This window comes from Giraffa tippelskirchi, chromosome 2 (assembly GCF_054371585.1).
Source record: "Giraffa tippelskirchi isolate mGirTip1 chromosome 2, T2T-mGirTip1v1.2.pri, whole genome shotgun sequence".
NCBI lineage: Eukaryota > Metazoa > Chordata > Mammalia > Artiodactyla > Giraffidae > Giraffa > Giraffa tippelskirchi.
This window is the reverse complement of record NC_137276.1, coordinates 108741163-108767767: the sequence shown is the minus strand read 5'-3', so window position 1 is coordinate 108767767 and position 26605 is coordinate 108741163. Positions and strand designations below refer to the sequence as shown.

The 26605-nt window shown below is 52.9% G+C and overlaps 1 protein-coding gene and 1 long non-coding RNA gene across 10 annotated transcripts in view; one reads left to right on the top strand and one right to left on the bottom strand.

The window, feature by feature from the left end:
• AGPAT3 (1-acylglycerol-3-phosphate O-acyltransferase 3) overlaps positions 1-26605 on the bottom strand; it is an 85862-nt gene that overhangs the window by 22480 nt on the left and 36777 nt on the right. For 2 of the 9 annotated variants that reach the window (XM_081570040.1, XM_081570038.1), the window contains exons 1-2: positions 9443-9520; positions 8799-8876 (exon numbers count right to left, since the gene is read on the bottom strand). The exons of 2 other annotated variants lie outside the window; for them this stretch is intronic. The gene's annotated coding sequence lies outside the window, so the exon portion shown is untranslated. Of the gene's footprint in view, positions 1-461; positions 578-5736; positions 6089-8483; positions 8569-8798; positions 8877-9442; positions 9521-25359; positions 25561-26605 lie in introns of those variants that run through there. 5 more of the 9 variants (XM_081570042.1, XM_081570041.1, XM_081570039.1 and 2 more) reach the window with 5 other exon arrangements.
• LOC145538278 (uncharacterized) lies at positions 6073-8279 on the top strand. The gene is made up of 2 exons (XR_014076753.1): positions 6073-6404; positions 6551-8279. It is a non-coding gene; the product is annotated as an uncharacterized LOC145538278 (long non-coding RNA).

Here is a 26605-nt window from a genome sequence, read left to right as displayed (position 1 = left end):
CTGGACTCCTGGTTGCAGTTGACCGTCCCCCCTGCTGCTGGCCACTGGCCTAGATTGTCAGTCTGTCCCCAGTGCCTGGATGTGGGCCAGACCCTGTTCTAAGGAGCATCAGCAGATGCAGTTCAGGCCCCCCACCTACCCACCCCCCATGAGAGCACACAGTGGCCACCATCTGTTTAGTCATCCCTGCCTCTCGCCTACCACCTCTGGGCCACCTGGGCCTGGATGCTTTAATAACACATCAGTCACACATGCTAACTTGGGGGGCCTTCGATGACAGTGGGCTTACCAGCCCCGCCCCCTGCAGAAGACACCCTGCTGCCCATTCAGCTCACACCCTCCCCAGCTCCCCCCAAGGCCTACAGACTGGCAAGGGGGAAAGCATCAATTCAGGACCCCCAAGAGCACTGGCTTGTGCCTACCCCTTGAAAATATTTTCAAAACTATATATATCACAAGACTTCCCTGGTGATCCAGTGGTTAAGACTTCACCTTGCAATGAAGGGGGTGCGGGTTCAATCTCCGATCAAGGAGTTAAGATCCCACTTGACTCATGGTCGAAAAACCAAAACATAAGCTAGAAACAATGTTGTAACAAATTCAATAAAGACTTTAAAAATGCTCCACATCAAAAATATTAAATAAAAAGGAACATATATCACCAGACAAATTATAAGTCAATTTCTACATTTTTAAACCCAAGTTTAAATATGCAAGCGGTATAAATTCTGGTATATTGTGAAGTTTCACTTTTTACATATACAGATCTGGACTTCCCTGGTGGTCCAGTGGTTAAGAATCCTCCCGCCAATGCAGGGGACTCAGGCTCGATCCTTGGTCCAGGAAGATCCCACATGGCATGGGGCAACTAAGCCCATAGGCCACAACTACTGAATCCTGTGGGCCTAGAGCCTGTGCTCCACAAGAGAAGCCACCACAAAGAAGCCTGTGCACCACAACTAGTGCGGAGGCCCTGCTCGCCACAACTAGAAAAAGCCTACACATAGCAACAAAGACCCAGCTCAGCCAATGCATAAATAAATAAATACATTTAAAGGACAGCCTAAATATATAGATCTTCCTTAACTTACAACAGGATTACATTTCAATAAACCCACCATAAGTTGAAAATATCATTAAGTTGAAATATGTTTACACCTAACTTCCCAAACATCACAGCTGAGCCCCACCCACCTTAACTGTGCTTGGAATACTCACATTAGCCTACAGTGGGCAAAATCACCTGACACAAAGCCGATTTTATAACAAAGTGTTGAATATTTCTTGTAATTTACGAATACTGTACTAAAAGTAAAAAACAGGACGGCTGTCTGGGTCCAGCATGAGCTGTTCACCCTTGTGATGGTGCGGCTGACAGGGCTGTGGCCGCCACTGTCCAGCGTCAGAGAGAGGAATTGACCGCACGCCACCAGCCTAGGGGAAGGTTACAATTCACAATTTGAAGTATGGTTTTCACCGAATGTGTATTGGAAAGTCCAAAAATCATGATCTGAATCACTATAAGTCAGGGACTTTTTTCTTTAACTGTAGATAGTGGGATCCAAATGACACCGTGACTTGATAGCCACCACCACCATCCATTTTCAAAATACAGGAAATGCTTTTCTTTAAAAGTCAGGAAATGCATTCCATTTTCTCCTTGATTTTGTATTTCTACTCTACCTCCTCTACAGCTTATTAGAATGTAATTTATTATGATTGAAAGTCCTTTACTGATCACATTAACCTAATATTATATAACAAAAATACATATGAATATTTAAATTTAATTTTTTCATTTCATGTTTATGGGCTAAATTTAAAATTTTCTTCTGGAATATCTGATGAAAATGCACTCTGAAACTGTTCAGTCTATGTCTCCTCAGAACCTGGGCATTTGACTGACCATAAAATACCACGATCGTATCTGAGAAATTTCACCCCGACATAAGCATATTGTCGAATATCCCACCTGTAGCCCAGTTTCACCCACTGTCCCCAAACCACCTGTACCTCTTCTTTCCATCCAGGCCCTGGTTGAGGGGTGGCATGGCGTTTGACCACACGCCCCTGTCCTCTGACCTAACACGCTTGCCCACCCACTTGAGAGCCCAGGCCAGCTGTCCTGATGTCTACAGGACATCCCTCCACAGGATGTCTGGCTGTTCCTTCATGACTGATTCAGGTTCAGAGTGTTGTTGGGGGCTTCAGGCTGCACCCACTGGGGCACTGCACCTTGTCCTGTCCCAGGTGGTTGCCACCACCTGGTAAAGGTAGGGCCACTAGCAGTCTGCAGGTAGAAGTTCAGCTTGCCGGGCTGAGCCCACCGTCTGATGGGAGATTCTGAGTTAACATCCATCTCCAACTGCCTCTGATCTCACAGTTTCAGTCAATGCCTCTTCCCACCTAGCTCTCATGTCATGGGCCAAGTTTGTTCTGATCCAGAACTGCCCCCCTGTAATGGATGCTGCAGAGACCATGCCTGCCTATGTGATGTGCTTAGCCTAATGACACAAACGAGATGCTTCGAAACCACAGCAATGCACAGCTCTTTCACTGAGGCTGGTACGTGCTTTTAGAAAACACACGGTATGTCCTGGAATAAAAGAATGCATGTAAGGTAGAAATCATGAGGCATAATAGGTATCCATTCATCCCCTAATGCCCCCAGAAAGAAAGAAAGTAAAGTTGCTCAGTTGTGTCCAACTCTTTTTGAACCCATGGACTGTAGCCTACCAGCCTCCTCCATCCATGGGATATTCCAGGCAAGAGTACTGGAGTGGGTTGGCATTTCCTTCCCCAGGGGATCTTCCCGACCAAGGTAACCACTATTATTCCATAAAGTTTTAAGATAAACTATAATGGGAGGTGGGAGGGAGGTTCAAGAGAGAGGGGACATATGTATACCTATGGCCGAGTCACGTTGATGTATGGCAGAGACCAACACAACATTGTAAAGCAATTATCCTCCAATTAAAAATAAAATATATCAGCACTGTTTCATTAACTCTCAGATGCTGTTGCTGAGCTGGAGAGGAAACCTGAGCCTAAGTCCTTCACTGGATAAGAGTTTAGGTTGCTCCAGAAGCCTGGCACCTGCACAGCCCAGTCCTGAGGGGTTTGTGGTCCCGGACCCCACTTTCTCAGGGAAGGGGAGGGGCTGCATTCACGCCCCCCAATGGGGAGACACAGGGTGGTATTGCCCCTCACTCGGGAGAAGAGGCACAGAGCAGAGGTGGCCGAGTGGGGAGGGGGAGGGACCAGGTGCTCGGCAGGCTGCGCTCACATGGTTCCAGGGCAGGTGAATCCCAGACAGACACTGACCCCGGCCGCCCAGGAGCCACCGGAGCTCTGATATAGCAGGAAGGGCTGGGGGCCGAACCAGACTCTCCTCCAAGCCCCTGCCCCGCCCCAGGCCCCTGGCTCACAAGCAGGTCCCTCGTGGTTCTGACACCACCCCTCCAGGGTTGTGCTGCTATTTCTGAGCCTGGGGTTCCCGTGGCCACATTGCTCGGGGCTCAGGGTGGTGAGGGCGAGAGCCAGAGCCACGAGCCCCTGGACCAGCTCACCACCATGCCCAGAAGGGCCCGGCCCGCCAACCACTGCCAGTCCTGACCTTGGCGCTCTGTTACGAGTGAACTGCATCCCCTCACAAGGGTGTGTTGGGGTCCTAACCGCCCCCAAGCATCCCGACGAGTGGCTGTGTTTGGAAATATGGTCTCAACAAAGGCAGTCAAGTTAAGTGAGGTCACTAGGGCAGGTCCTAATCCAATCTGACTGGCATCCTTATAAGATGGATGACCACGAGAGGACACAGGGGTGGCAGCCTCCACACGCAGCTTCTCCCTTCATAGTCTCCAACACCCTGGCCTTGGCCTTCCAGCCTCCAGGATGGGAGAGCTGATGACTGCTGTTTCAGCCCCCCGCCTGTGGTGTATGTCACAGCCCCCCAGAAGAGGAACACACCCATGACAAACATTCAGGCCTCATTCTCAGATCGTGCAATGCCCATGCCCTGCTGCCCAGGAGGCCCAGCCTCACCCTGCTCACATCCCCTGCAACAGCCTCAGGCACTGCACCATCAGATGCTCACCAGGCTGGTATTGGTCCCTTTGTCTCTCTTCCTCACAAACTAGCCAGTCAGATAGCGCGGCCTTCAGATTTCCCTCCCAGGTACCCCACCACCACCACCATCTTTCCAACAAACCCTCCCCATAGAAACTGAAGTTGAAGTCCAGGGCCTGCTCTCTCCCACACCACCCAGAGAGCTGCTCTGCTCCATACAGGGATGTGAATGGCTCTCTGCATGTTGATGACCACTTTCTACTCACACACAGGGCCCACGCCAGCCCTCCAGCCTCTGCCAACGCAGTCTACTCTGACAGTTGGAAGAGCAGTGCCTGACTGGAAACTGCGCCCCCAGCCTCAAACATCTGGTGCCACCCCACGGGCAGGTGTCAGGCTCTGTGTGGGGGCAGGAACTGGCCAGCGCTGGGGGCACCACTTCGGCTGCCCTGCTGCCCCGTTCCTGATAACCACTCTGGACCAACTATCCCTCAGAGCTGGGGTCAAAGGCTGGCAGCCTCATCCTGCCCTGCTGGGGCAGTCTCTCCTGAGCAGGGCTGACCCTGAGCACAGTGGTTAGTGACGGGAAAAGACATTAAACACACCAAAAGTGCCTCATTTTTGTGGTTCTAGATAGGAAGTCTGGATTATAGGATTAAAAAGAGCTGTTTAGTTATATGCAATCCAAATTCAAAGCCCAGGATGAAGGGGAACCAAGGCTGTTACCTTCCCTTCTTCCTTCTCTTCCTTTGTCCCATCCATTCACTTACCATCTACCCACTCACTCACCCATCTATCCGTCATCCATCCATTCACTCATCCCTTCATCCATCCATCCACGCATCCATCCACCCACCCAGTCATCCACCCATCTACCCAATCCATCCATTTATCCACCCACCCATCCACCTATCCATTGTATCCACCATCCATCCACCCACCCATCTACCAATCCATCCACCTACCCACTCATCCACCCACCCATCCATCCATCCATCATCCATCCACCCACCCATCCATCCATCCATCCACCCTGTCATCCACCCATCCATCCATCCATCAATCCATCCACCTACCCAGCCATCCACCTACCCACTCATTCATCCATCATCCATCCACCCATCCACCCACCCACTCATCCATCTACCCATCTAGCCATCCATCCATCCACCCACCCACCCTGCCATCCACCCATCCATCCATCTACCAAGCCATCCACCCACCCACTCATCCATCCATTCACCTATCCATCAGTCCCACATTTGAGTGCCTATATGCACAGCAAGCAGAGCAGACCTGGTCTGCTATGAGGCTGCAGGACAGAAGGGCCATGCTGGCTGACTGCATGGGGGTTGGGTTATGCTGGGGGCAAGCCCTACATTTTTGTTTTGCATGTGGATAGTTCTGTTGTTTCCAGTCAGGAAATACTGGAGGAAAAAGTCTTTGAACGAGACTGACTATTTGAAACAGAGGACAGTAGAGAGATATCATCTTAGATATTTTTAAATTATCTTAAGATAATTTAGGTGGCAAATTTGCCAACTAATTTTATCTTAATTTGGCAAATAATCTCAATTATTTACTGTTCTGAACACAACCAAAACCAAGAATAAACCCCATTGCTTTCTTTGCAGCTGGCCAGGGTACCAGGGAGGTAGAACCCTCACTTACAACAGACGCCTCAGCTCCTGGATGAGCTCCTCCTCACTCTTGCTTTAAACACAGCTCGGACACACGGGACTGAGTGGTCTCCTGGCCCACAGCCAAGCCGAAGTGCCAGATGAGAAAAGGAGGGGCAGGGGGTGCTGGGGGCAGGCATCCTGCTGACGGTAGCACGAGGGCAGAGGCAAGCCCACAACCTGAGACGTCACACCTCGGAGGGCGTCCGGTGCTGGGTCAGCTCGCAGACCCAGCAGACCCATGATGACATCATGGATGAGAACATAATGCAGCAATTGTTGTCCACTGTGACCTTGCCCTGGTGCTGGGGGCTGTGTCATGGGCACTGTGGTACTGAAGGCAGCTGGGGATCAGAAAAGGCATTTTCAGAAGTCCAACAAAAATTTTAGATTAATCCTAGTTTTGAGATTTAATGGGGCTGGTTTCAGTTCTTGGGTAAATTCACTTACAGGGAGCACCTTATGTTTCAATAAGGCTGAGAAATTCGATGTATTTCTTTGCTAATAATCATCTGTTGCTGGTCCGACCCTCATCAGGATATGAAATCACCAAGACACCTAAGAACTGAAAAGGAGTGAAACCAGCAGTGTCTGCAGGTGGAAGGCGTGTGCTGTGTAGACTCAAGAGAATCCACCGTAACCAAAGTGCTGCTGGAAACAGTAAGTGGTTATGGTAACGCTGAAAGGAATAAAACCAATATAATGCCAGAAGTCAATGTTCCACTGATAACAGTGTTCAATAACCTGCTATAACTGAGGTAATTAAGAGGCCCAGTATAGATGTTTGTTTATTTCTGACTTAACAGATTCAGGCCACTGGTCCCAGATGGTCATTTAGGACAATGGAGCAACCTAGGAAGCCATGCACTGAAGATGCAGTCCGGCAGTTCCAACCGTGTGGTCATCCAGGGCCCAGGGAGCCTGGCAGCTCCAACCCTGTGATCATCCAGGGCCCAGGGAGCCTGGCAGCTCCTCCCCCCAAGGTCATCTGGGGCCCAGGCAGCCTGATCTGGGACCCAGGCAGCCTAGCAGCTCCACCCTCTGTGGTCATCTGGGGCCCAGGCAGCCTGGCAGCTCCACCCTCTGTGGTCATCCAGGGCCCAGACAGCCTGGCAGCTCCACCCCAGTGGTCATCTAGGGCTCAGGTAGCCTGGCAGCTCCACCCACTGTGGTCATCTGGGGCCCAGGCTGTTGGGAGCTCTGACATCTTCAATGCATGTCTCTCTGGGCTGCTCTGTGGTTCCTCTCTAGCAGAAAGGAATAAAATTGGAATTCCAGTACCAGGGATTCTCTCTAAAGCAAGACGGATGGCAACAAGTGCTCGGTGACATGAAAGACACAGAGCCCTGCTGTATATCCAGGCTGCCAGAGAGCATGGCCCAGTGGGCACACCTCCAGGTGAACACACAAAAACAGAAGACACAGTGGAGAAGACCCTGGGTACATTTGTGATAAAAAAAGATGAAAAAAAAAAAGATGAAAATACCTACTCAAAAACTTTAGAAGAAATAAGCAGAGCTCATACAGGTAAACCTTAGGACCAGAAGGAGATGAAAGCAAAACTAAGCAAATGAGAAGATGCCATGCAGTAGGGGCAACAGTGCTCCCTGTGCTCACACCCCAGTAAACCAGCACTGCTCCCCCACCAAGATGTGGGGGTCTGCTCCCGGCCCCTGGAGCCTGGGCTGGCTGCAAGGCTCACCCCTAAATAGAATGGGGTGACATCTATGGCTCCTGAGCCTGGGCCTTCAGAGGCCTTGCAGCTTCCCTTGCACCCTCCAGGTACCAGGGGAAGAGACTTCATCTAGCCAGCTGGAAGGTGGGCCCACAGGCCCACGGCCCCAGGCAGGCTGCCAGCTGACTGCAGCCACACATGAGACTCCAGGTGAGACCAGCAGAAAACCACCCTGCTGAGCACAGCCCGAAGTGCTGGCCCACAGAATTGTGAGATAAGGAAATGGTGGTTGTTTTCAATCATGACCTCTTGAGGTAGTTTGTTAGATAATAACACATAAATAATACACAAGCCGTGCTTTCTAAGTTAATTTATAGATGTAATCGAACCCCAAATAAATACCAAGAGGCCCTCTGTCCCTCACCCCTGGAACTGGAAATGCTGACTCTATGGTCCACATGGGAAAACAAACAGGAAAGAAAACCAAACAACCATGAAAAAGAACCTGGAACAGCCGCAAGATACCATCACATATGACAAAGCCTCTGCTCTTAAGGGTGTGTTCCTGGCCTGTGACCATACATGCAGGCCAATGACACAGACCAATGGGTGGACAGTCGGCTGACAAGGAGGGGGCCTCCTGGAGTCCCTAGGCAGCTGGACCAGGTGACCCTGCAGTTGCCAGGGTGAGACCAGACAGTCGAGTGTCCTGAGTGTTGCTACTGACTAAGCAGATGACACAGGACATGTCTCACATGACATCTCACACGGCAGACTTTCCTTTGCACTTGCCTTTAGGCAAACTTGAATTTCTACTGCGTGTACAATAAAGAGGATACAAAGTTAACCTAAAACCATCACTGGGCTCATGAGACTCTTGGTATTCTGTATCTCTCAACCAAAGGGGTAAGAAAAGTACCATGAAAGGATGTATTGAATGGCTTCTTCAGGCCTCCGTAACAATCTTCCCCCACCGGAGAGAGCTCTGCTGTGGCAGCAGCACCCATCCTTGGGCCCAGGAGGGGACCCCCAGCCCCAGATCTAAGCCATAAAGGTAACCTCACCCCCAGTTCGAGCGACTGCTCCAAGGATGGGCATGAGGCCGTCTCAGGAGCATGAAGGGATCCACGTGAGGAGGGAGGACCCAAGCTGTGGGCAGTGGCATTGGTGAGCAGCTGAGACTCCGCCAGCAGTCACCATTCCAAGAGGCAGAGGGAACACGAGTCACAAGCATTTCAGTGGGCATTCCTGTTACCTGTGACCCAAACCCCTCTGGGCACACCCTCACCACGTCCCTTCCTGCTGTGCACGCAGGTCTGGCATACAACACACGGTGCTCCAGCAAGGCTGACTAAGGGACACCTGTGTTTCTTACGTACATGTGTGACATGCGGCAGTATGACTCCTGAAGCTTGCACCACTCGCATGTCATTACAAGCCGCCTCAGGAAAAGCCTCCTGAAAGAACAATGTTATGGGACAGCTGATGAAGCCCTTCACCTGACAGTCTCATCGGAGACTCTCAACACCCTGCCACACTCTGGATGGGTGGGTGCTGCTGGCTGGGGAGGGGCTGTGCAGGCTGGAGGGCGAGGGCTTGGGATGGAGGACAAGGGAACTGTCATGTTTGCAGCCCCTGTGGGAGATGTCTGGGGCATCACTGCAGCTGGTGAAGGCTGGACAGACAACTCTGGCTGCCCAGGATGGAGGCAGGTGCCCTGTACAGCCAGCATCCCTCCTGACCACAGGCTGGAGAAGCCACATGGAATAAAGGGCCCCTGTGCCCCTGGGCCACTGCTGAAGGAGGCCAGAAGCTCCTGCCAGGCCCTAGAAGAAGGGCCTGCAAACTGCACCTCAAGGACAAGGGTGGGGGAAGTGCTATCATGTCCCTAGTGGGGGCTTCCACTGTGGAAACAGTGCCCCCAGGCAGGAAGCAGCGTGGCTGGCTGAGGAGAGGGGCTGGGACAGATGCCCAGGGACAGAGGCCTGAGAGGGACCTCCAGGCCTCCCTACACCCCACCTACCCAACTCTTTGAGCTCCAGAATCGATCGTCTTTCCTAGGGTGTCCTGATGGTCTTACTGGTCTGGGCAGTGGTGACTCTTGGGGCAGGAGGTGGGAGGGCGGTGAAGAGCTCCCAGCTTGATGACTGCACAATAGGCCCGTGACAAACCCCTGGGCCTGAGGACACTGCAGGCGCCCCACTCGCCACGGCAGCTGCCCACCTGCACGCACACACACACACAACAGGGGAAACCACCTTGGATGCCACTTTGTGACAAGGATCTGCCCTTTATAGTAATGACATTTTACTCTTAGAGAAACAGGTGTTTGCTTTATAATTATTGTGACCCCATGTACTATACAGTCCACAGAATTCTCCAGGCCAGAATACTGGAGTGGGTAGCCTTTCCCTTCTCCAGGGTATCTTCCCAACCCAGGGATCGAACCCAGGTCTCCCGCATTGCAGGCAGATTCTTTACCAGCTGAGCCACAAAGGAAGCCCATTATTCAATGAATTCGTTGTCAATTCACTTTTCTACATGGACAATATATTTCACAATTTAAAAAGTTACATGGAGTCTTGGTGACCCCTTAGGAATGCAGAGAGCTTGTCACTCCCACCCTGCCACAAGATAATGTCAGACAAACTTCAAGTTCATGACTTTTCTTGACCCCATCAGAGATGTGAGGTTATAGGACAACCCAGTTAACAAAAAATGTGGAGCGAGGTGGGTGCCTGCCAGGGGCAGGACTGAGACCCCGCCCCCAGGGCAGACATGGGAGGAGTTGGTCAGCAAAGGCTGCTCAGCTGAGGAGTGTAAGGTCTCCCCTCCTGCAGACTTTTCCTCCATGACCCCCAGCGAACCCCAGGCCACAACCCTGGGAAAGCTTCTCCTACACACTCTAGAGTCTGCACGTCATTAACAAGAGATTTTTTAGTAAGCAGAACACAAATCCCAAAGGATGAACAAGGCCATTTACAAAGATTAAAAAATCCTGTCATGTTTCCCACTAAAGACACATCATGACTCCAACAAGGGGTAAACTCAATGGGTTTCAAATGTCCATCTGGGCCTCTGTCCAGGGCGGTGGAAGAGCCCACTGCTGGGTTCCCAGGCAGCGCAGATCCAGAGTGGTTTGGAAAAGGCCAGACTCACCCCAAGTCAGAGGAGGAGGGCCGCCTGTCGCTCAGCAGCTGCCTCTTACTTGAGTTTCCTGCCTGAACACCAACTCAGAGCATCTCAGATACACACATGTTTTGAAGGACATAATCACACCCATGAAACGTTAGGCAGAAAGTGAAACAGAGACGGCCACGAACACTGCGTACCTACTTCCTGTGGGGGGCTGGCGCCCTGAGGTGCCTCCTGGTCTGGTGCAGAGCCAAGGTGACACCCTAGGACATTAGGACCCTGGGGGGCAAGCCATACGCTGCTCCTTTCTTTCCTACCAGTAGCCCGACTGGAAAATGGTAAGAGAGGTGTGGGTGGGGGTGGACACGCTGCCTTCAGGCCGTAGCACATTTCCCACCCCCAGGGCGGCTCCATCCCACTGCATCACTGGGGTTGGGGTTTCAAGGACAGCAGCCCCACTGGGAAGATCCAGTGACAAGTGGCTGCCCAGAGGAGGGCTGGGGGCACTGGATGCTGGGGAGACCTCTCCTGTGTGTGCGTGTTGGGAGGGCAGGTGCTGAGAACTGATGGCCCTCCCCTCCTTGCTGCACCCCTACAATGAGCTTCTAACCTTGAAGTCAGCTTTTCCAGTAAAATGTGAACTGCTTATGGAATTCGATGAGATTTTAAGGGGGGGGGCCCACCTCTGCTGGCTTTGTCTTCCTTGTTTTCCTCAAATCCACCTAGGTTTAAACCACACCCCTTTGGTCTCCAGTTTACCCCTAAGGATGCCTCTTTGTAGCCTGCAAGATTAACAGCAGTGTCCAAGGATGGGTCCATGGCACTGGTGCCCATGACAGGCACATCCTTTGGGGGAAGGAGACTCCAAGACCTTGGACGAGATGCCATCAGAGGCTTGCTGGGCGCTCCAGAAAGAGCAGGGCTGTGTCTGCGGAAAAGGCTTTGCTTTCTGTTCTTTTGGGGGAACCAAGCTTTTTCTGTGATCCCTTTCAGATCATCCTGCTTAGGGAGGACAGGTCAGGGGCTGAGGGAGACTCTGCCTCCAGGGCAGACCTTGTTCCACAACGTCCTTCCCTAAACATCGGGGCAAACCAGAGGCAGCAGCCTGACTGCCCCATCCCCACTCAGCACCCAGCATTCAATGGAAATAACACAAGAACTGACAACAAATCCAGTAGGTGAAGGTACCAGCCACATCTCCTACTGACAGCTCCATTATGTGAGCAACATCTGCTTCCAAAGATGCGTGATATAACATCTGCTTATATTTAAAAGGCATGCTAGACAAGTATTTCCTGGATTGACTGTTAATATAGCCGTGGAAAGAGTGCCTAGGGAGTCTAGTGGGCATTATAGATCTGTCCAGGAGTGACAGAGTTAACACTGACACCTGAACAAGAGGGCACGTGATGACCTCTCTAGCTCTTTCTAGCACTGGACTTTTCTCCTTTTTCAGTAGATGCTTATGAAGCACCTGCTGTGGACAGTCACTGTTTCTGTATCCTAAGAGATGACGTCACAGACTACCTACGCTCAGGACACGATGCTCTACTTGACATAAAGACATATCAAAATAGAAAAATGAACTGAGTGGAAGAAAAGAAAATTAACAAAGGATTAATTTAATCTATTAAGTGATCTCTATCACTGTGGCAATGATTTTGCAACATTTAAAATGTTAAATTGCTTACGAATTTTTAGCCTCTTCTGGTCAGCACAGAAAATCCAAGCCCTCTACATTTGGCACTGCCGATGGCAAGTCCTGATGGGGTTGGAACGCTCCCCATCTCTCATGAATGGCCCCACGCTCTGTCCTGTTCCCTTTGGGAAAAGGACCAGGAATGATTATCCTTTCTGAGTTGCTTTCTTCTTTCCTGCATGACTCTCTCACTCCTAGTCTACGGATTTTTCTAAATTGTAATATATAGACCAATGATGGGTCTATTTAAACCAAGAAATAATGCATTCATACTACAGACACTTTATTTTCATATTAAACATGCTGAAATGGTCACCTCACTGCCAGTAGCATTCTCTTCCTGAGTGCTTTCAGGTTGAAACCTTTATTTAGGTCAATAGCAATGGAACACAGGTTTTTCCTCTAGGATTTGAAGCTTAAGCACAATCCAAAATGTGGTCACTTTACAAATTTCACAGAATTTGAACCCTGGGACCAAGAACAGCAAAATTTAATTCCATGATTCTCCTCCTATTGTCCCCTAGACCATTTACTCCCCCCACCCCCGGCACACACACAGAAAAGGCTGAAAAAAGTCACACTATTTGTAAGAACTTGTTAACTCAAGGTATTTTTAACCTCCTTATTGCTTTCCTTAATCTCTGCCTACACTTTTGTAAACACCCCCTTTACTAATCCTGGCTTCACACATTTGTTTTCTAGTGGGATGCTGACTCATACAAAGAATGAAGACAAAGATTATGGTAACCTCATGATAGGCAAGGTTTCAGAAAACCTAACTTCCACTCATCCTTTGTGAAAAGATTACTTGAGGATGTAGTCCAGCAAAACAAGAAGGAATCTAATGAAAATTCCTTTTTTTAAGAAAAAGAAAAAACAGACCAGTTATGCAACAAAAAGAATTGCCAGGATAACACCTTTATAGATGGCCTGTAAAGAAATTGGTCAAAATTAACATAGGAAATATTTCAAGAAGAAAATAGAATTTGTTCAACAAAGAATATAATTAAGGAGCTGGAAGTTTTCGGTATTGAAGAAGGAATGTTTCTTTTCTCAAAAAAAAAAAAAAAAGCAATTAAGATTTTCAAGTAATAAAAAATGCTGTGCAAGGCAACTGTGACCCAAATGTAAATCAAATTAACAGGGGGCACGATTTCCCACAATCACTTCACAAGGTACCTAAAACTTCCTTCTCCAAGAAGCAAAGATTTAATGGCTTAGATTTCTAGTTTCTCCTTTGTGGCACTTGCAGAAACAAAAACTTTTTAAAAATTTTACTGTGAATTCTATTTCTGGACCTTTAATATTTATAATCAACCTATAAAAGAAACATGGAGAATTTAATTGCAATTATACAACAGAATATGAACATCTTAAGCCCAAATTTTTTACATAATGGAGGTTAAGAGATTTCTAAGTTGATCCAACAAAAAGTGGTAAGTTGAGTATATTAAAGTTTTAAGGGAACCGTAAAATAACTAAAAATAACAGTATAACTAACAAAACTTAGTGACAGCAATGGACAGAAGACAGGAGGCGTGTAAGCTGACTAAATCCCTCATCACTCGCAGCGAGGACTGGACAGATCCTGCTGCTGAGAGTGGGGCGTGATCTGTCTTACACACTGAAAACCAGAAGTCTCAAACAGTGCCTGGGACATGGTGGGTACTCAGTGGAAATCTGTCAGAGAACTGAAAGAAATTTAAGTGAAGAAACAGAGGCCCATGCAAACTGTGGAACGAGCCTCAGGACTCAGTCTCGGGGCTCCTCTGAGGAGCAGCAGAGCTGCTGGGAGGCAGCTGGAGAACCACCTGCCCTTTCAGTCATTTCTGCTGCTTGATTTCTTTTAAACCAGTGCACGTTGCTATTCTTATCATCATAAAAAGTAAAGAACTCTCAGTGCACAAATTAACATTGACTACTGGGGTCGAAAAGAGTCGGATACGACTGAATGACTGAACAATAATGAAATGATAACATCTTTAAAGATGAAAAACAGATCCTCTTGGTACTTTGTCAGGCAGAAAGGACATGAAGAAAGTTTCAATCCCATCAGTGTCTCAGTGTCCACCTTCAGCGCCTAGGACCCCACATGCCTGCTGAGGTTTTTTCTACCAAAAAGGAGGAGCCTGTGCTGGTGGCCAGTGTGCTGGGCCCGGGGCTCCTGACACTGGACCCTTGCCCCTTGTCTCCCCTGTCTGTGGCCTCGGCACATGACATGGTCATTTTGAATGTCAGTTTCTGGTCTGAAGATGAGAATAAGGCAACCTTTAGCCCAGTAGCATATGGTGGCTCTGAGGGTTGAGAAGGGTCCCTCTCATGCTTATAAATAGCTGAGATCTGAAGATCCTTTGTAAGCCAAGTTTTAAAGGGTATTCAGGTTCCCAGGTGAGCAAACAAAGGTGCTATTTTCCCTACAAACACCAGATATTTGAATCATTTTGAGCATTTGTAAAACCGCATACTTCAACTGCTAATCCCAAGAAATGGCTTGTACAACAGGGTCTCACTGTCACATTACTTTGGGAAAGTCTGTGTGGCCCACTCCCTCTGGAAGGTAGCTGATATGCACTCTGAGGAGCTGGGCAAGGAAGAAACAGTCTGGCCAGTTACTTCTCCTTTTGCCTTCAATCTTTCCCTGCATCAGGGTCTTTTCACTCTACATTATTGGGGTTTTAATTATTATTTACACATTTCATTTCAAAGAGTCTGGTTGAAATCTGATTATTTGACATGATTATAAATCAGCAACATGAAAAACAACTTCTGTTATAAGTTCAAACAAGGTTTTTGGTGCTAGGGTTTTTCCTCCCTGAAACACCCCAAAACCCCAGAGCGATAACCACACTTCAACTAAGATGGCAAGAAGGGAAACTTACCACCAAGCCAGGTTTGGGAGGCTTCCAACCATACCTCTCCAGACAGGACCAGCGGGATCGGGGGACTGAGCACAAAAAGTAAGATTTCCACCAGGGCAGCCACTGCGAGTCTGCACACGCTATACACAAGATGCTAACATGTCTTTCTCCTCTCAGGGTATTTCTCAGTGGCAGGAACTTTTTTCTTTAAAAATGAGGAAAATTCCTAAGCTGATGGATCAAATAGCTGTCGCAGTAAGGTCAAGGAACTCATGAAATATTTTCAATACGAGAGAAGGTCAACACAGTCTTCCTATCTTCCTCTGAAGACAACGAGGCTGCCCCCGCTTCTGCCCCCACCAGAGCCTCCCTGTTCCTGCCCTGTCCCCTGCGTGACCTGCTCCTGGGCAGTGAGACACAGTCTAAATGGATTCATCGGGCCGACCCAGCATTTTCTTATACATTGTAGTGGGGTCCTGGGATCTTCCACCTGGGTCTGAAGCAAGGCTTCCTGAGAAAAGCAGGCTCCATCCTGGCCACAGAGCCCAGATGTGGCGACTGTCCCCCACCTCACTCCCAGGTCAGAGGTTTCACATGGCACTTCCCATGACCGCACTGTGCTGCCAGACCAGACTCCCCTCATAAAGGGGCCCCCTCGCAGGGTGGGGGCTCTTCCCCAGACCATGCTGGCCACATCCAGCACCCTTGTCAGTGATAAGGTCACACCCGGCTCGAGTCAGAGCCCATGGAGAGGAGGAGACGAAGCGAGGCCTGTCCTGGGCGCTGGGATGTGGCAGGGCCTGCTGTGACTGCACCACGCCAGGGGAAGGGCCTCCCGCTGGACTCCCTGTGCTGTACCCAGGAGGGGTCCAAGATGAGCACGGAGGCCGCCACCCTGTCTTTGGAGAGCGCACCCACCCATGAAGATGCAGCGCCCTCTCGCTGAGCGGGAACCCCCCCCCTCACCCTCTGACACGGAGCTGAGATGGGTCTGTCCGAACAGTGAGCTGTGGGCCCCAGTCGCCCTCCTGCAGGGGCCCTGAGCCAGTGCCCGCCTGGAGAAGGACACGGGGTCACTGGGGAGAAGAGCCAAGGAAAAGGCGGTGCTCACGTCCAGTGCTGACCAGAGAGGACAGGCCCGTAGACCCGGAGAATGAAAACCTTGACATCCCTCCCAGTTCTGAGCCTCAGGGACTCGCTGGGGGCTGCCGGACTCTCTGGTCAGATCACTGCTGCTTCAGGAATGTTCCTGGAACAGTGTCTCTGCCTGTTTATAGATCAAGCGACGGTTTGGTGGCCGGGAGAAGTGTCAGAGGAGGGCAGGTCAGAGGACAAACCAGACTGGAAGGTGTCCCACTCCTCCCCTGCCTGTGCAGCCTCTGACCAGGGCGGCCACCAACCCCCACCCCCAGCCCAGTGCCATGCCCAGCAGGCCTGCGGCCTTGGAACCCACATTGGCTGCCCCGTCCCTACCTGGACTCACCACTGACCACCACGGGGTGACAGACACCCCCACCCCCACCCCTGGGGCACCAGGACGGCCCACACGGAGGCTCCCTGGGTAGTGGTACTGCACACCTGTGCTGTGGTTCTTCACCCTCACGTGTCCCAGAGTGTGTGATAAAGTAAGTGGCCGCTGCTCCTACGGCGGCCACTCCAGACCAGCGACTGCTGCTACTCACCCTCAAAGGGCCAGAAACCCATTTAATAAGGGACACAAGTCTAATGAGGAATTAGGGCTAATTCCTCCCCGCACTAATGTGTTTATCTTTTGGTTCCGCGTAATCCTCACCTGTAAACAGCACCAGCCCTGTCTGCAGAAGTTCTGAGTGCAAACATCGCCACGCATGAATTCACACTAAGTTTGGGAGGGGAGGGCGGTGGCCTGGAGGGCTGGGGTCACGCCTACCTGGCCGCAGGCCCAGCCCCTTGTCCTCCTCAGAAACAGAAGCAGCACTAATCGGATCTACAGGAAAGAGACCTTCCAGACCAGGAAACCCAATTCCAAACCAGACTAAGGATGTCCTAAGGAAACCAACCCAGGATGGAATCTTCAGAGGGGCAACTTCTCTCCATGGGGTGTTACCCCGTTCTCAGGTCTAGCACATAAAGTTAGCTCTGGATCCGGGGTCTGGGCTTCCACACGGCCGCCCTGACAGCTCCCACCATTAGGCAAGTGCTGTCCTGTGTGGGTCACTCCCCCCCGGAGGTGCCATTACCATCAGCCCCGTGTACTATGAGGTTGTCACCTGCAGGGACGGGACATCAATGTATCCTGTCTCTACAGATGGAAATGGGGCTCGGAGCTCCCAGGCCCCCAGCCTTGTGAGGGGCCAGACTGGAAGGGGGCACCCAGAACCTCCCTGTGTTCACCGCAAGAACAGGTGGGCACACCCGTTGCAGCTGTGCCCAGGGTGCGGGTGATCCGCCATAAACCAGCTCAACATTTATGGCTGCAACAAGTGGCGTCCCTTTGATGGAAACCATGGTTTTCCCAATTAATTTACAGACCACATGTGCATAGCTCCCACCTCAGGGAGACACTCTGCCGACTTGCTTCCCTTTGTTTGCCGCGAGGGACCGCTTGTCAGCATGGAGAACAGAGGGTGCAGAGCCACAGCGAAAGCAGAAGCAAGTGTGGTCCCCCATCCCCCACCCTGACAGCCCAGCCTGGGCACCAGCCACGCTCACCAGTAGAAGTAGTAGACCAGAGCCACGGCCAGCAGGGTGGTGCAGACACCCCAGAACAGGCAGGCCGAGTAGCTGGCCAGCATCTTCGGGTCCTTCTTGAGAGTTGGCGAGAGGAGCCTGGCGGCCAGGGTAGGTCAGCCTCCTACCCAAGGATAACCGGAGGGATCAAGGCCAGGCCCACTCTGCCGGGGTCTGTCGGGCGGCGGCCACCGGGACCATCTGCCCAGCAAAGAGGGCACACGGCTTCTGGGTCCTGCCGTCCACAACAGCCTGCAGGTCTCAGCAGCCAACTCAGAGACAAACTGGAGACACTCGGAAAACTCAGGCCTCTCCTTGGCCACCACGGGGGCTTTGCGGGCACCCACTAATCCAGTAAGCGGCTTGCAACCTGGAGCCACGGTAAGCAGGTGGTGTCACGGGGCTCAGCCAGGAGACAGGTCAGCGGGCCCCATCCAGCCCCCCACCTAGACTGTGGATGGAGGGCACACGCAGGAACCTCAGTGGCACGACAGCCCCAGCCCCACTCGGCCTGGGGCGGGTTGTGCGGTGAGCTAGCCGGTCAGGCTTGGCCCTTAGGCGGACGTCCTCTATGTGGGGCTGAGTCCTAAAGTCCAGGCAGGGCCCAGAGACCACACGCGCCGCCCAGTGTCAAGCCCGGGTGCTGGGTGGGCACGGCTGCTCCAGCACCACTGTGGGCGTGGGTCCCTGTAAAGAACCATGGGGGAGGAGGCCCCTTTTATCCTTGGGAAGGGTGCACAATGAACCTGACCTGTGAACAAGCAAATGTGGGGGCCTGTCTTCTGATGCTGACACCTCCCCAGCCTGAGACATCTGAACCTGCTGCGAGCAGCCAAGATGAGATGGGGTGACCCAGGGACAGAGCTGGCCCTGCAACACAGGGCCTGCACAGACACAGGCGCATGAGGCGCGGAAGAGGGGTTTCCAGAGGGCTCTTCATGCTGTGTTGGGATGGAAGGACAGTCATCACTTTCCACATCTTTGAGGCACTCAGCATAAAAGACCATCTCCTGAACCGGCCGTTGTCTCAGCCGCTCTGGCTGCCTGCCTGGCCCCCTCGCAGCCCTGTGTCCTGCTTGGTAAACACACAGCTGCAGAAGCTTGATTGGTCCGAGCTCTACCGTGAGGCTTCAGGGTGTGGATGGCCCCATGTGAAGTGAGGCGGCTGTCCTGGGCCTCTGGACGGGCTACTATATGGCTCCTTCTAGACGCAACATTCTGCCAGTTCAGCCTCGGGCTCCCGGCCCAAGGAACTTCAGGGGAGAAAGCAGTCATTACTCGTCCGCTGAGCACACGGGCGGGGCTGCAAGCTCTGCCCAGCACCGTCCCCACTGGCTAAGGCTTTCCAGCCCTTAATCCCCACCAAGGCAGAGGAACTGGTGATCTGGGAGGCTGGCTCCTCGGGAGACACTCGGAGCCCCAGGAGAGGACACGGCCTCTGCCTTCCAGATGAGGAATGACCCAGCCCCTCCCCCAGAGCTGTGCACTAACCTATGGCCACAGAGCAAGGGCCCCCGGTGCATTTGCTTGTGTGATTGTGACCCATCACTGAGCTGAGGTCTCCCTCAGACCTCCAGGAAGGGCGCAGGCAGCCCTGCCTTGACCCTTGACCAGCAGCACCTGGATTTGACCTTTGCCCTAAAGCCTGTTCTCATTTAAAAAGCTATTTTTGAGGACCTTCTGAGCCTCAATTGGTTCTGCCCTGCTCCAGAAAGGCTCCCTAGGCCTCTCCACACGCAGCCAGAACTAACCACGCATCTGAAGCACAAATCAGGCCATGGCCCCCCAAATCACCACTGCCAGCATCCCAAGGGTCATCTTCGATTCCAGACCTTGGAGACACTCCCAAGTCCTGTCCTGTCCCCAGCCTCCTGCTGCGGTCACAGGGCTGGAGCCAAGCTCGGAGGGTGGGTGGGCAGCTGGTGGAGGGGGGGTGTCCCTGAACACCAGGCGTCTGGCAGCGGCCCCTGAGGATGGCCACAGGGTCCGCGAGGCAAGGAGGTGAGACAGAGCCCTCGCGAGAGTTAGGCCCCTTCCCTGGCATCCACAAGCCCATAAGCTCCCACCCCGGAAACTAGGAGCCAAGAGTCAAGTGGAAAGTGGACACATGGAGACATGCGGTGGCAGGGGGGTCATGCTAAGTGCTGGGCCCTGTACAGGCATTACTTACTGAAGGACCAGCATGTTGCTGCCAACTCCACAGAACACTGTCCCAGGGCTCCACGTTACAGGCAGAGCCAGGACTGGACATCAGCTTTGCTAACGCGGCCTCTGAGCTGGTCGCTGCCCTCAGCTGCTGGCTGTACTCCAGATGCCCAGGGAGGAGCTGAGTTTGTCCTGTCCAGCAGTCCCCAGGGGCCAGGTGTCCTGGAGCTGGTCCACACAGCTCCACGCCTCAGAAGCTTATGAAATCTCAGCCCACCACCCTGGTTCCCAAAGACACTGTCAACCCTGGTGCCCTGGGCTCAGGACAGTGGGCAGCAACAGGCGTTGGTCTCGGAGGAAAGACGCTCCAGGTTCTCTGCCCTGCCTCCAGTTCTCGGATGGCAGGACACCTCTGCCCCAGGAGGGCCTCTCGCTCACCGAGTGGCTGCATTTATCGGGTTAATGGGTTGAGGAGAGGCCACCTGCCCACTGGGGAGGCCTGGCTGTTTATAAACAGCAGCCTGTTTATCCAGTGAGCTCAGCACCAGAGCTGGGGGAGCACCCTCAACAAGGGACATGTTGCCAGAAGTGCTCACCCACGACTCCCCAGCCCCGAAGGCCTCTCTGGGCTCCCCTCCTCACAGGGTACCCTAACCCGCACCTCATTCCCCTCCCAGAGCAACCTCCCCGCTGACTGCTTAGACACGGAGCTCCTGGTGTTTTCCTGCAGCACGAAACTGGAAAGGGCGTGAGTATCTGGGGCCTTCTCCATGGGTCCTGCAGGAAGCAGGGAGGGGTGGCGTCTGCAGCCCCAGCATCCCCAGAGAGGATACTCTGACCAGCTCCAGTCTGCATGCCCAGAGGGCCCAGGGCCACATTCTGCTGAGAACCGGCCTCAGACACACACGGTGCACCTGCGGCAGGCTGCCTCCCACCCGCACACCTGGAGGTTTTGTGTTTCACTCTTCAACCTGATCGGCCCTCCCACAGCTTTAAATACGTAAATAAATACGTAAATAACAAAAATAACCCCCACACGTGAAAAGCTCCTGGGTAAACAAGCCGGCAGTGTCGGAGGCCCCCGGAAGGAGGCCAGTGCTCTCGGGGACCAGCTGACACAACATCCTTCCAAACCATGCAGGGCCCTTGGAGAACACGAGTTACTATGCAAACCAAACACGAGTAAACAGCCTGGGGCATGAGCCCAGGAAAACCCATGGCCAAGTCTCCAGGGCCTCAGAGGAGCCCGGAACCTCTACCTCCAGCTTCCTGGGACCTCCACCAGCGCCGTCCGTACAGCGGCAGTGACCCGGTGGTGTCTGTACAGGCTGACTGGGTGAACACGGGCAGAGGGGCAACCGTGATAGGTGGCCCAGGATAACATGGGATCCACCTGCAAAGCCTTCCAAAGACTCGGGACCAGGCTCTCTGACAGCCCCTGGCCACCTCGGGCATTCAGACAATGAGAACACACTTATTTTCAGGGGGACTATTTGTCAGGCCTTCAAGAGGCACTTAAGAGTCCAGTGCTTGGAAGCACCTGTAAAACTACCTGCTGGTCCTTGAAGCAAGATGACAGCACAGGAAGAAAGGAAACCAGCACGTGGACAATTTCAGTTCATTAGGAGATAACTTGAAGCAGCCCAGTTTTCTGCATGGAATTGAAACACACGTGCACACCCCTCTTAGTGAATCTCTTGGTTTCTAGGAACTAGCACTACCCGCTGGACACTCACCCAGAAAGAAAGCTCCTAGGATGAAGGCAATTTTTAAACAAAATATAGTTTCAATCATGAAATCTGTTTGAACAATTATCGTGAGTTTTAAAAACTCATATGAATCAGCTTGCTTTGTTCCTAACCATTTCAACTAAAACCTGCTGTTAACATTTCTAACCTTCAGCTAAGTGACTGCCACATGTACACCGCAGCCATTCCCAGGCGGGCATGCACACAACCCTCACTCTGGTCTTCATGATCTCCTGATGCAAGAAAACAGATACGGAGGCTGTGAAAGCCATGTCTCCGTGAGCGTCAAGGCTCTTCCTGTGACACTTACAGATGTCGGAGCGCAGGAACAAGCCAGGCGTCTACACCAAGGATGTGCCCAAGTGACCGAATAGTCTGCATCCATTCGAACGACAAGGAGACAGAGACAGGGCAGCAGCTGGGCAGGGCTTGCTCACCCCTGAGTGTGCTGAGTGAGAGCAGAGCAAGCACGCGACAGCGTCCCACAGACGCACTGTTCCTCGTGCAGGATGCCCACCCCAGGGCAGGGTAGCATCTCATAGGAAGAGGAGGAGGGTGCCAGGCTGGACCTGGACCTCCCACCTCCCTGGGCAGCACCAGGGTCTGGAAACCCAGTGGGGAGGGAACCAGGAAGTGGGTTCTCATCAGACACTGAACCTGCCGACACCTTGATCTTGGACTTCCAGCCTCTAGAACTGTGAGCAATGAAGGCCTGCTTGTGTCCGCCCTCAGTCTAGGGGAGTCTGTGACAGCAGCCTGAGTGGCCTGAGCATGGTAGCAGGAGACTCTCGGGTCAGTACAAACCTCTCCTTTCCTTCAAAAGCAGTGGAGACCGCAGACAGCAGCACCTGGGTTCAAACCTGGTCCTGTCACCACTGCGCTGTGTGCCCTGAGGAATGCATGTGCCTCCCTGGGCCTCCGTGCCCTCATCTACACAGTGGGGATGGCAGTTCCTATGCCACCAGGTTTCGAGGGCGAAATGAGCGACTAGTGGAAAGCACTTAGACCGGGGAGGTGGCGGGGGTGGGGTGGGGGTGGGGAGCCCAGGGCCCAGTACTGCTGGCGTCAGCCTCACTGTGTTCAGTCTGGTAAAGTCAGCTGCAGGGTATTTCGTCGTACAAATGCGGTAACCACGTCACCCTTCTCCTACTGAGGACACTTGGGCCACCTCCGATGTTTCTCCTTTACAAGTGATGCCACATTGAGCCTCCTTACATGGATCTTGGAGCCCTTGTTGAATATTCCGGTTAGATAGAGTCCCCAGGAAAAAAAGGCTGGTCAAAGTGTAAACAGAGTTTATATTTTAAAAGGTACTGCCATCTTAGTCCTCAAAAAAGCCGCAGCAGTTTCCACTCAGACCAGCTGCGGACAGAGCTTGAATCACTTGACATGTGCCTTCTGGGAGAGGAGGGGGAGCTAATGGGACAAGAGAAACTGCCTTCGAACAAACTTCTGTGCACTCACAACCCGGTCTCTGCGAGATGTGGGCCCTCGGTGGGACTGGGTGTCCCCCGGGCTGCAGTCACACTGGCCGCAGAGCCCGGCCCGCATTCGCTCAGCTGCCAATGTGCCCAGGATGTCAGTGCACTCCTGTGACCCTCGGCCCTCTTCCCACCCCTGGGGGATGGAGATCCTGAGGCACTGCTGGGGCGCCTGCCTGTCTCTGGCCCAAATCCGCTATTTAAGCCCTGCAGACTGTCCCATGCTCGGTTTACTGCCCTTGTCCCGGAGCCCTGCAGGTGACAGAGTGACGGTGAGCTGGTCCTGCATCCCCCTTGCCGGCCTGACTCACCGGCTGATCAAGTATGGCAACAGTGGAGCCTCATCCTTCACCAGGGGCATGTGAACATCCCGCCACCCATTAGAGTCACAGCCAGACTGGCCCGGCTTCTCCTGGGAAAGGACAGACTTCCACAGTTCTGAGGGCGTGACCCCGTCTCCTGCACCCCACCACGTGTTAGCCTCCAGGCTGTGGATGAACCGTCCCCGCCGCCACCTAGGGGCACAGCAGGGAGAGGGACACCGATGAGCAGGCTTGTCCCTGCCTGCTTCCTGGGACGCCAGACTACTAGGAGCCTTCTCTCGGGGAACTTCCTGCCCATCTGTGATCAAAAGATGTCTTCTCTGATGGGCACACACACACTATCAATGGCCCACAAAGCTAACTACCCCCACCCCAGTTTCTGGGGCTCAAATAGGAGCCCTCTGGTTCCCACATGGGCGCCCCTGACTGTGAGGCCACCCTGGTGTCTGCTGATCTAATGGTCAGGCTCTGGGGCCCTGTGGGGTTGAACTTGCATTTTCTGACCACTGGGAGAACATGCCAGGCCCTCCGGCCGCTCCCATCCCACTGTCCTCTGACCACGAGTGGTCTGGTGTCAGCCTCTGCTTCCCGCCCTGACCTGCAGACTGCCCGTCCTCAGGCCTGCCCGGCCCGAGTGTCCCAGGGTGGCCCTGCCCTACAGTGGCAGGCTGCAGTCGTCCATGGCTGGTGGGCAAGCCTGGGGCTTAGAATCAGGAAGTCCGGCTTTGTAGGACACCTAAGTCACGTTCAACAGATCAGTGACAAGGCTGTCAATTTGACCTCCCCTGGTTCCACACCAGACGGGAAAACAGGCTGCCATTCGTAAGCCCCTAATGAACAACTGTTCTCACTTCACAGCGTCTTGTCTTGTCGCGATGGGAGCTACAGTCTCGTTCTGCCCTGAGCACCCAGGCACAGTGCATGTTTTCTAGACTTTGCAAGCTGGCTCACAGAACCAGCTCCATCAGGAGAAAGATCTGACTCCAAATGCACACTTCACGTGCTTAGTGTCAGACTTCTCAAGTGACCCTGACCTCGATGGGGAATCATGCTGTTTGTGTGTCCGGGAGTGTAGGCCTCCAGGGGCACCTCCACAGCCCAGGCCCTGGCCCTCCCCATGGCTGGCACCTAGAGAGGCTGGGTACCTGGAAGAGCTCACCACTCTTTGAAAAAATCAGGTCAGGAAGTCATGGGCGCTGAGGACAGGGGGAGTTCACATGGGTGGACGACAAGATGCCCGGCCCAACACTCACCTCTACCCGGTCCACCCAACCAGTTTCAGCTCCAGGGAAGCTCAGCCACCAGCGAAACCACACAGAATGCTTCTCTCAACTGTCTCTGTGCTTCTTTTGTAGCACAAAACCCACCACACCTAAGTACTTACTGGTGAAGGTTTATCCTCTCCACACCATAGCCCCTGGGCAGGGACCCACCCTCTGGTATCTGCCTGCTTTACACCCCTGATTCTGCCACGTGCATGAACGTACCCTCCCCCTTCAGAACCGCTTCCTCCAGCCCTCGCATGTTAACCTGACATAATTCCCAAGAAATGGCCATGGAGAAAGCAAAGGCAGAAGTGACAGCCAATCACCCCGCCAACCCCAACCCCACCCTCCCCTGCAGACTCGGAGTCTGTCCCAGGCAAATTGGGGAGGCAGCACCCCAGCAGGCTGGCCCAGGGTGATACCATGAGCCTGGGGGGGATCTTAAACTGCATTTAAAAAGTGAAAGATAAAATTCACTTTAGTGATGTATTTTATTTAACCCAGTGCAGTCAAAATGTCATATCATTTTAACAGGCAATCAATATTAAGAAGGCAATAATGAGACGTTCTGTATTACCTCTTCATCCAAGTCTTTGAAGTCTGTGTTTTTAGCTCTCATGGCTACTTAGTTTTCAAGGTCTGAGGCGTCGCACGTTGGATTACTCGTGTAATGTTTGCGGCAGATGAAAGCTTCTGATCACCTTGACTGGGAGACACTACAGACCCAGGCATCACTCAGCCATGACAGCCTGATGGAAGCAGGGTCAAGTGTGGTGCGCTGGAGGTGGGCACAGGATGGGTGAACACAAGACCTCCAGGTCCCTGGTCTTTTGAAGCTCAGGGTGAGGACAGACAAACCATGAAAAATTTCCACACGTTAAAGAGGAGCAAGTTCTCAAAACTGGAGGCCAGCAGAGGCGGGGAGGGCCCCTGGATAGACCACTAACCCAGCCCCCTCTTCTGCAGCCAGAGCTCAGGGAGAGGTGAGCCCACAGAGGGTGCAGACTCGGAGACCTGAGATGCGTGGCCCTGACCTCCCGTCCCCTCTCCCCAGGAGGACTTGGAGCCTCTTCCAGAGGGAAGGAGGGAGGCCCTGTGGGGAGCAGCTCCCAGCCACCCTTACCTGGGCTCTGGGTGCCAGCCTGCAGGACAATTCCCAAAGGCCCTGGAGTCCCAGGAGGTGGCTTTTATCCTGCCCTCAGCCCCATCCTGTTGGTGAGGCAGGAGCTCCTAGGACGATGGGGAAAAAGGATCCTGCCTCCTGCCTGTGCCTGGAGATGGGGGCTTTTCACCTATGACTCAGACTCTGTGTGAGCCAGGAAGGCAGAAGCAGCCAGGAGAGTGGCCTGGGGCCGGCTGCTGCAGGGCCCAGGGGAGAGTGCGCTGCTGCCCACGGCTGCTGGCCTGGCTCCAAGTGCGGAGACAGGCCAGAGACTGCGGCTGCCGCCTTCTTTGTCTTATTTTCAGAGACTGGAAGCTGGGACTTGACCAGCACCCACACTGAAAGAAGAAGTGCAAGTCCACGGTGAAGAGCCACCCACGTGGAGAGCAGTGAGGAGGGTGGACAAAGAATCCAAATTCAGGCCAAGGGTCAAGGACACACACAGTTCCTGGAAAATGACTACTCTGCCAAGTGGCAGAAGGAGCTGCTTCTGTATCAACTGGACAGACATCCTGTCCATGGGCCCAGGCCCAGCCAAGAAGGAGAGGGAACTGTGGGAACCCCGTGTCTGGCCAGGAAGAGGGAGGTGGAGGCCACTGAGGGGAACTTGGGGAGAGCCCTTTAAAAGGAAATGGCCCAGATATGCACTCTTCCTTCCTAC